Below are 9,924 nucleotides of genomic sequence, written 5' to 3'. Positions count from 1 at the left end.
ATAAAGAGCACGTACTCAAACTGTGAATGTCCCCTCTAGAGAAGAAAATGACAGGCTGGCACTGGCAACAGGCATCTTTGATCTGCCTCCCAGGGTCTCTAACAAGATTGTAGTTAGTCCCACAGGGCTGCCGTCAGTCATCACAAAAGTTGAGGCATTCAGATTTTAATAAGCCAAAGAACATTCTTTAATTGATGAACTTTTCAGCTGTTGAAATGCAGAGTCAATTACTGCAGACCAGTGCCAAGCAAATCCTTTTGTAGTTGCAGTGGACCAAAATATTGGCATAGTTAGGAATAAATTTCACGAAGCAGCCATGATTGCTAGAAAAGAACACAGCAAATCCAGATTCTTGGGAATTGGAGCTTGCAAAATAGCTTCTATCTACTTTGGATCATGGGTTAGTCCTTTAGGTGAGATGTGTCCTAGCATTGCAATCTTTTCAAAACCAATGCAGCATTTGCTTCTGTTGAGTTTTAGCCACTTTTATGAAATCTCTCAAAAACAGCTGTCAGAAATCTCTCAATAACAGCTGTCATCGAAGAACTCTTTCTTTAATAATTGCCACATAGAGAATAATATCATCAGTATAGCAGAAAATACAAGAAAAACTACAGGATTAAACCCATTGCCTTTTGATTTGATTGCCTCAAATTCATCCAAGAGTCCAAATGGAACTTTACAGAATCTGTAACAACCCTAGTATGTTATAAAGATTATCAAAATGTGAGGTGCTATATTTATTTTCCAAAATCATTAATTACATTACTGTTCCAAGCTGTGCATCAAAGATATGACAATACACAAATTTTAGTAGGCAATCACTTTGACTCCTCGTTTGTAAATATTGCATAATAATGGTTGTTGCAAATAAAATGTAGTTTACTCTCATTATCAATCACTATCTCTAATTGTTTCCTATTAATACTCCCTATATCTTCTTCTTTAGAACCCATAAACTCCTCTCTCTCCTCTTTTTTACTCTACTTTACAGCTATCCAAACAAAACTAACAAGCATGCTCCAAAACCAAGAAGTGACTTGGTTTTCTTTTAAGAAACCTAAGATAAAGGCCTTCCTTCCTTCCTTCCTTCCTTCCTTCCTTCCTTCCTTCCTTCCTTCCTTCCCTCCCTCCCTCCCTCCCTCCCTCCCTCCTTCTCTCTTTCTCTCCCTCCCTCCCTCTTTCTTTCTTGAATATGAACAGTATTCAGTCCACTACATTGTTCTCTGAAATGGTGTGATAGTCTATAGTGATAATAAAAAAATTCTCTGTGTTAAAGACTTTAATGCCAGAACACTGTGTCCCAGATACTTTTTGACTGCATTCTGATAATGAAAACTATTAAATGAAGTGTCTATAGAAAAGTTATTCATTGCTGTCATGAAGTAATTTTCTTATTGAACATTTTAATATAATCTTGCCAATGTCAGAACTTCTTGCTGCAGGTATTTCTCATGCAATGTTATGTGAGTGCATTTCCCCACCACTTGTTCTTAAATTTTATCTGCACAAGTCTCCATATGCACATAATTTGACAAATTCTATAATTGCATTAACATTTGCATCGGTAGATTCATTAGGTACTTATAGTCTATTTTCAGATTTAAACTGTTCCATCAGAACATTTCTGCACGGAGTGAAATATTTATTCAAAGCAGCTTTAGTTTATGAAAAGTTACTGCTGTTTGGAAAAAATGTATTGGAGCTTCAAAATGCATCATCCTTTGAACAGCATCTTCTTCTTTGTCCAATCTGATATAAATTTCATAGGCTCCATCCACATACTTTAGTTTATATAGAGGTCATCTGTATTCATAATCAAAGATTGGAAAGCAACAAGACTAGCATGTTCTAGGATTCTACCTTCATTTCCAATTGTTGCTGGTTCCCAATAGGCTTTTGGGTGCAATTCCAGGTGTTGGTTGTTACCTTTAAAATCCTGCATGGCAGATGGAACTGCTTCTCCATAATGGTTTCTGCCTCTCATGTTAAATCTGAAGTGGAGCATGATTCAGGTCCCTCAGTGAATCAATGTCAGCTGGTGGGTTCAGAAGTGATCCTTCTCTGTCATTGCAGCTGCCCTATGGAACTCTAATGAACTGTGACAATAATCTTAAAGAACAGGCAAGAGAAATTTGAGTTCAAAACAGGAATGCAATTTGAGAAACCATCTCAGATTTGACTCTCCTAGCTTTTTTTTAAATGTAAAAGCAGCATCTGAGTTGCTTTCTCAAATTACATTTGTGCTTCGGACTTGGATTTTTCTTACCTGAGCAATGTCTTGTTTGCAGCTATTCTTCTGTTCCTCAAGGTTATTGTCACAGTCCATTACAGGAACATCTTCTTTCCAGAGATGCATATGGCCTTGACCTTTTTGGCCTTTTGGAAGGCTGATAAGAAATGGATCTTCCCTCAGGTATTGGGGACAGGCTGTTAGTTTTCTTTCTCCCAATCTTCTTTATTTCTGAGCTTCTTTGAGCTCTTCTCCCTCTTTATCACTACTTAAACTGGCTGGTTTAGCTATATTCTACTGCTATGACTTTCTTTTAGTGCTGGCTAAACATGGGCATATTATATTCTGATCTGGAAATGAAACAAGAGAGTACAGAAAAACAGATTGGAGCATTCAGAAACCTAATGGAAATCGTGATGCATATCTGCTCAGATAAAACTCAGGTTAGGGATATGTAGATGGTCAAATGTATTGCTATACATCTAAAAAGAAAATTAATTGTTTATGATGAAAAGTTGAAAAATTAGTGAAAGATATAAAATAAATGAAAAATTCTGCATAGGGGAAAGATGGTATTTTGGTAGTTTATCAAAACTGTTTTAGAAGGAATATTGGAATTAGAAGAAAATAAAACAAGTGTAAGAAACAATAGTGAAAATGGAGCATAGGGACAAAAAATACAAGTCCTATGTGGAAAAGTAGTAGAAGATAGATTACTCTCTCAACAGATTGAAGGGAGAGCGGACATGAAGAATGAGAGCCTGAAAGTGGCTTGGAGCATAGTGAAAAGAATTATGTTAGAGAAGATCACTGAAGTGTGTGGAGTTATGCTAATGGAAATATGAAAAAGGATGCTTGAAGTGAAAGGATGTGAAGTGAAAGAGGCTATGGATGAGAAAAATACCATAAAAGAATGGTTGTTGCAAAGAAAAAAAAAATGAGAGTGAGGAAAGGATACTATAAAATGCATACAGTACTGTACAAAGATAAAAGATTAGTTCCAGGGAATGTAATCAAAGAGCAAAGAATGGTTAAGGTGAAATGAGACACAGAAAATGCAGAGTAGTTTTGATGGAAATAAAGAAGTTGTTTTGGAAGTGGGCAAAGAAATTTAAACAAAGACCTCCAGCAGAGAGAATGGAATTAAAAATAAGTACAATGACATGCTTGGGGTGAAACTAAAGCCATGGAAAGCTGAACAAAGCTTTCAGCGATTTGTTTGGGACTGATAATATTATATCAAAGACTGGAATTGAATGAATCCCAGTATGTTAGCGTCCAGGAGAAAAATAGGAAAAGCACTAATAAATGCTATGAGAAAGTTGGGAAATGGTAAGCCTATTGGTGTAAATGGAGCAATTAGAAACTTGTAAAATATGAATGTGGTTTGTTTGTGTGTGTATGTGAAGAAGGTATCAGTGTCTGATGATTGGAGGAGTACCATTATTCTACTACACAAAGCAAAAGAAGCAGGAATATAAGCAAGAACTACAAGGGGGTTATGGTAGTTTGTTAAGGGTGCCTGGGAAGGTTTGTGTCAGAATTCTGATTGAAAAGATACAAGAACCGACAAGCAAAATTTAATGCAGCAGGCAAGAGTAAATGAGATTACACAGTTGAACATAGCAATGAAAAGTATTTACATATTAGATGTATAGCAAGTTTTTCCCTTCAGAATGTCACTCATGGGTTAACAATTTCTTAATCTGTCTTTTGACTGAACAGTACCCTGTCTGATCTGCATTAAAATCAGTTATTTGTTCATGTGGTTCATGGACCATTTAGGCTTTTAGCCACAGGGGAAGATAACCTTCTGCTCTCAGGTTTACTCTTTGAAATAGAAACAGTAATCCTAGTGTAGCAGTTTTTCAAGGTGAGCCAGTCTCTTTTTATAAAATTAGTCCTGCTGTTGGTCATTCAATATATCTATTAGTAGCAGTATATCTGGGATGCTTTTAAAGCGTTTATATGAGGTAGAATTATAGTATATATTTCATGGGGGGAAAAGAAGAAAATATGATCATAGTAACCTGGAAAGAAAAGATAAGGAAACTATGCCTATTTATGCAAGAAACTATACTCTGGAGGCTTTTAATGCTTTCAGGTCTGCAAAGCTGAAACTTAATCAATTGTATGTTTCAGAAATGGCCTATTTATCAAACCATGTTAACTAGACTTACTAGAAACAGGGGGGGGGGAAAGAAAATTGGTCATTTCTTAATTGAAATAATTGAAACAATGTAATATAATGTCTGCAATTAACTATCCCATTGATATAACTTTTAATGGTTCAGGGTCAGTTAATTTTCAAGTTTTGGATTTCAATACCAAATAGTTTTAAGATAGATGAGAAAACTGAGCATTTTAAAAATAGAAAAATGTTCTATAAACTCATCTGCAAAATTTAATTGCACTTTTATACTAGAGGAAATATTAGATACAATTCATTTTATGAAATCCAAGAAGGTCCTTGGACCAAATGAAATTGCTATAAGGAGCCCAAAAAGAAAACAAAGAAAAATTTGCCTTATATTTTTAGTGATGTACAATACAACTTTTGGAAATGAAATCTTTTCTTTATCAATGTATGAGCCCTACATCACATTATTCAAACAATGAATAATTGATTGCAACTTTAGCACCTAGGCTACAGAACATACTACCATCAATAGCATAATATATTGTTAATAATCTGAAATGACCTCACTTTTTATAACAAAAAAATTACTTGTGGATTTTTTATTTATTTAATAAATTTATATAGTGATCCATCTCATAAAATATGACTCTGGATACATAAAAAACTATAAACAGAAAACAATAAAAACTCAAGGTAGCGGGAGAGACAACCATCACATAACATCATACAACCATCTTGCAAACTCACTATGGTACTCCAATATTGATGGAAAAACCCACATCCTGGGGGCTTTCTGGAAGGCAAGTAGGGATGAAGCCAATCTCACCTCAGGGGAAATGATGTTCCAAAGGGTGAGGACCACAGCCTGCCAGATGTAACTGCTTAATATACAGGACTCATAATATAGGCCTCTTGCTCAATGTGATGGCACAAATAGATATAACTGGGAAGAGGCAGTTCGTCAAATAACCGGTCCTATGCTATGTAAGTCTTTAAAGATCAAAATCAGCATCTGGAATTATACCTGGAAGCAAACTGGCAACCGATCCAGCTCACAGAACAGAGACATAATGTGTGCCATCTATGGGCACACATAAGTGTCTGCACAGCAAATGTTCTACATGTCCCTTCATCTCCATTTCATCTCCCTCTATATTCTGATAGGTGTGACTAATACTAGTTTTATTTTTCTTTCTCACCATTCATTATCAATCAGATGATCATCAGGATTCTGTAGCTATGGCTTCTCACTTTTCTTTTGAATTGTTTCCTCAATTGAATCTGGGTAGGTTACAGTGAGAGAGGTAGTGCAGGCTAAAGAACAGTCACAATCAAAAACAGAATGTGGAGATTGGGCAGAATGGTAATCCAACCAAATAAGAATATGTGCACAGTGGAATCAGGATGTTTATTTATTTGTTTGTTTATTCCATTTCTATAGTCACCCCATCTCAGTCAATGACCTTGGGCTGCTTACAACTACAAAAATATTACAATTAAGACACTAAAAACATTTTAAAACAATAAAAACAGTAAAAAATGTTATAAAAAAAATCTCATACAGCATCTATATTTATATAAGGAAAGGAAAGAAAACAAACAAAGGAGTATTAGGAATCTTTGCTGTCTTGAGTTATTTATAAAAAAATAATAAAGGAGGGATATACATACACACACACACACACACACACACACACACAAATATTGGCCATCCAGTACTTTTAAAAAGTACCTTTTACCTTTCCTTTAATTGTCATTTTACCAAAGCTGAATTTATCCAATCTCTTTGCCTACTTCTAGATTTTTTTTTATTATCCACCTGCGATAAAACCAAGTCTCTATGAGAATCTGCTGCATTGCATGGCACAGAGAAGAGGTGCAGGAGGGAGAAAGCCTTCCTCTCCCTCCCGCTCCCCGTCTCCCTCCCCCTATCACGTGTGTGTTTCTCAACCTTGGCAACTTTAAAATGTGTAAACTTCAACTCTCAGAATTTTCCGACTAGCCTCTGGAAAGTTGAAGTCCACATATCTTCTGGGAGTTGAAGTCCACACATTTTAAATTGCCAAGGATGAGAAACATTGCTCTTTGACATTTGATAGTGCCAAAGTAGTCACAGCAATAGTTCCCGGGGACAAACTCTGCGGTTCTATGTATTTAAGCTAGTACCGGTAAGAATATGGAATTATTGAAAAACCTCTCAGAAAAATGGAGCAAACCAGCATAGCAAAAGGAAAGCCAGACAGACATTCTAATCTAAACCAGAAATATGGTAAAGCAACAATTTACTTTTGCCAATCCGTTTTGCATGCTGCTGGGACAGGGATAACCAAACTAAAGCTATTGTTTAGATGGTCTATTCCTTTCAAAATAAGCACAACCTTAAGACTTTTGTATATGTGCAAATTAGTCTATACCACAGGGAGGTGGTTGAACTGCAAATGAATGAAATAAAAAAAAAACCAACCAAAACAGAAAGTACATTAAAATAACCTGTTCTACTAAATATAGCTATGTTTATTTTTGACGTTCTATTGTTATTGTTGTAGTAGTCATATGAAGCATAATAAATCTGTTGACTATTCAATACACATGTAAATAACAAGTTAATGGCATCATTTCACTGTATACAGTAATAATTAGTGCAGGGCTCTGGGAAGGCTAGCTCTCCCATGAGATTTAAATTTTATGCCTGCAACTTGAACTGCTAAAAGCAAACATTTGACCTTAACTTACATCAAAAGACTTGCCCTCCTCACTCCTGCGTCACAGCTAAAAATATAGTTTTGTGAGCAGCAGATTAATCCTTAATGATCTGACAAAATAATCTTACTGCAGAAAAAGAGAGATTATGAAGCTTCCATAAATTACAAAAAGGTTACTATATCAAAAAGTGAGAACAATTTACAGTTCTGTGATCCTCAGAAATGTGAAGACTTCCATCCTTTGTGATTTTAGGGTCAAGGAGCCTGTGAACATGGTCACTATTTTTTCTATGCTGCCATATGTGTTGTAAAAACTATTAGTACTATACAATATTTTAACCCCTTTTCCAAACTACAGATAGCAGGCACAACACATCCAGGGTATACTATAGGAACCATTATACAAAGTAGTTAATTTCCTAGCCATGTATAAAGATGGATCATAAAAATATTGCCATATGCAAAATCCAGAGGGATCTTAAAATATATCAAAAGGAACCATGGCATCCAATAAGAATGTTTTTTTGTTTCTCTATTGTATTTTTCTCTCTTTGGCACAAGATTCAACAGAGGCTTGGAGCCTGTTACATTTTACCACTTGCCTGTCAGATATAGAATTATTTTCACTTCACAAGTCTTAGGACCCTAACAGTGTTTTGGGAAAGGACAAATCTGGCACTATTTGCAGTGGAGAAGAATCCAAGTCATAAATCACAACAATGTCTAGTTCTGCTGTTTGAGAATCAAAACTTTGGCATGCCCAAATAATTTGCCTACATTTTTTCCACCGTACCTTAGGACTTGATATAAATTGCATTGCAATTTGTAGAGTCAGTTATGCGTACTTATTAATATCCTGATCAAGGCAGCTGTCAGTATTCCTGCAGCTGTTTTTTTGTTGCCATAACAGGTGACACGGTCCCATTTGACATCAGCAATAAGGCTTTGTAAACTGCAGAGTAAGATGAAGGAAGAAGGAACAATGCTTCCTATCTCCATTTGATTTTTTCAGTTCCTTAAAGGGAGCGTTGAAACATGCCAGGTATGCTAGGAATTGCAAGCAGGTGAAAAGAAGCTGTTACTATGCTGTGACAGTTTGCTTGTTAGTATACATACAGTTGCATTCTGTTCTAAATCTATAGAATTTTTAATCAATTAATTGCTTAATTGAGTTATGCAACTTCCTTAACAATCAAAAAGTGGATAATCTGTTGATGGCCTTAATTCATTGTGCAGAAATTAGTTATTTACCCAAACTTAAATATTGATTACACAGAAGCACCTCAACACCCAATTCCTTAGAGCAGAGATTTTCAAACTTTGCTATTCCATGAGGCTCTAAAATGGTAGATGAGGCTTTTTGATGCAGCTCTGAATCAAACTACCATAGTTATTTAATAGGGTTAGGGTTGAATAAGAAATAAATCTACTGTAAAGGGAGTTGTAGATATAATAAAACAATTACAGAATCTTGACAAATTGGTCAAGTTAAAAAATGAAAACAATAATGAATTTTATTAACAAATATAATTCTACACTATGAAGAATATGGGTATACTGCTAGATATTATGCCTACAGAGAAAACATTTCTAAGAGATGTCTAACCTAACTATCTGTGGTGAGTGTCAACTGATCACCAATACCTTGAAATAATTGGTCTCACAATCAATATGTTTCAGTAGTTCTTCTGTATAGAAATTAGAGTTTTGGCCATTTTGATGTCAATTCATGAAATCTATCAAACACTGTGACCTCCCTCCAACTTCCTCATTACTGCAGGGGATCATGAGAACAGCATGAGGGAAAAGTTCGGATTCAGAGAAAGAAAAGTTTGATCTTGCCTGCAGTTTGGGAGGGGAAATGGGATGCATGGGAAAAACTTATATTTTGTACTAACTCACCAAAATCAATCTTTGAAGATGACATCTAAAAGGGGAAGGTCTTCTTCCCATTTCCTTCAGATGAATTTTCAGCAGGGAAAAATCCAAAAAGGGTTTATGTAAACTCTTTATGTAACTCAGGGAAACACATCTAGGTTGTCAGTTTGTTTCTCTATCACTTTTCCACTGGAAAACAAAGCAAAGTGGGATGTGAAACCTTGAATAAATGTAATAACCTTCAGACTTAAAAAAAAAATACAATTCCACTGTCATCTTTTTACAAGGTTACTTCCCAGGTTTACTATGTGGATGAACTACTGTGTTTCCCCGATAATAAGATCTTATATTTTTTTTGAATCCCGAAATAAGCACTTGGCTTTATTTTCAGGGAGGTCTTATTATTTTGGTGCATGTGGAGCAAAACAGAGCTCCTCTAGCCATCTTACCTGATTTCCAGTTCTGTCTCCCTAACCCTAACCAGAGGAAATGGCGTGGACCAGCTGCACATGCAGTTAAATATTTTTGGGGAGGGCTTATTATCAGAGGATGTCTTATTTTGGAGAAAACAGGGTAGAAAAACCACATGAACTCATCCAAGGTTTGGGGTGTGGCGATGAAGAAGACATTATGACTAAATAAATAAAACAAGACTTTTTAAAGGTCTGTACTTACTGCATAGTTGGTCCTATTTCTTGAACATTTTTAGCTCCTGGCTTTGATAATCTGTCCTCCAAGGTTTTAGGTTTAGGTTTAGGTTTTGTATTATAAAGATATTTATAATGATGATGCAAAAGAAACAAAAAAAAAATGGAAGAACACCAAATTAATTTGAAGCATCACATTATCTGTCCCATTGTTTGTGCACCAAATCTTCTTTTTTTCCAAGGAAGCAATTAAAAAAAAGTAGCACCATGTTAAAGGGGAAAGCTTCATTTCCATTTGCTCAGGTAAAATAAGAGTTGCTCAGG

This window comes from Pituophis catenifer, unplaced genomic scaffold (assembly GCF_029215685.1).
Source record: "Pituophis catenifer annectens isolate HBS135680 unplaced genomic scaffold, rPitCat1.0.hap2 SCAF_2, whole genome shotgun sequence".
In the NCBI taxonomy this organism is placed as follows: Eukaryota; Metazoa; Chordata; class Lepidosauria; order Squamata; family Colubridae; genus Pituophis; species Pituophis catenifer.
Note: the sequence above shows the minus strand (reverse complement) of the source record.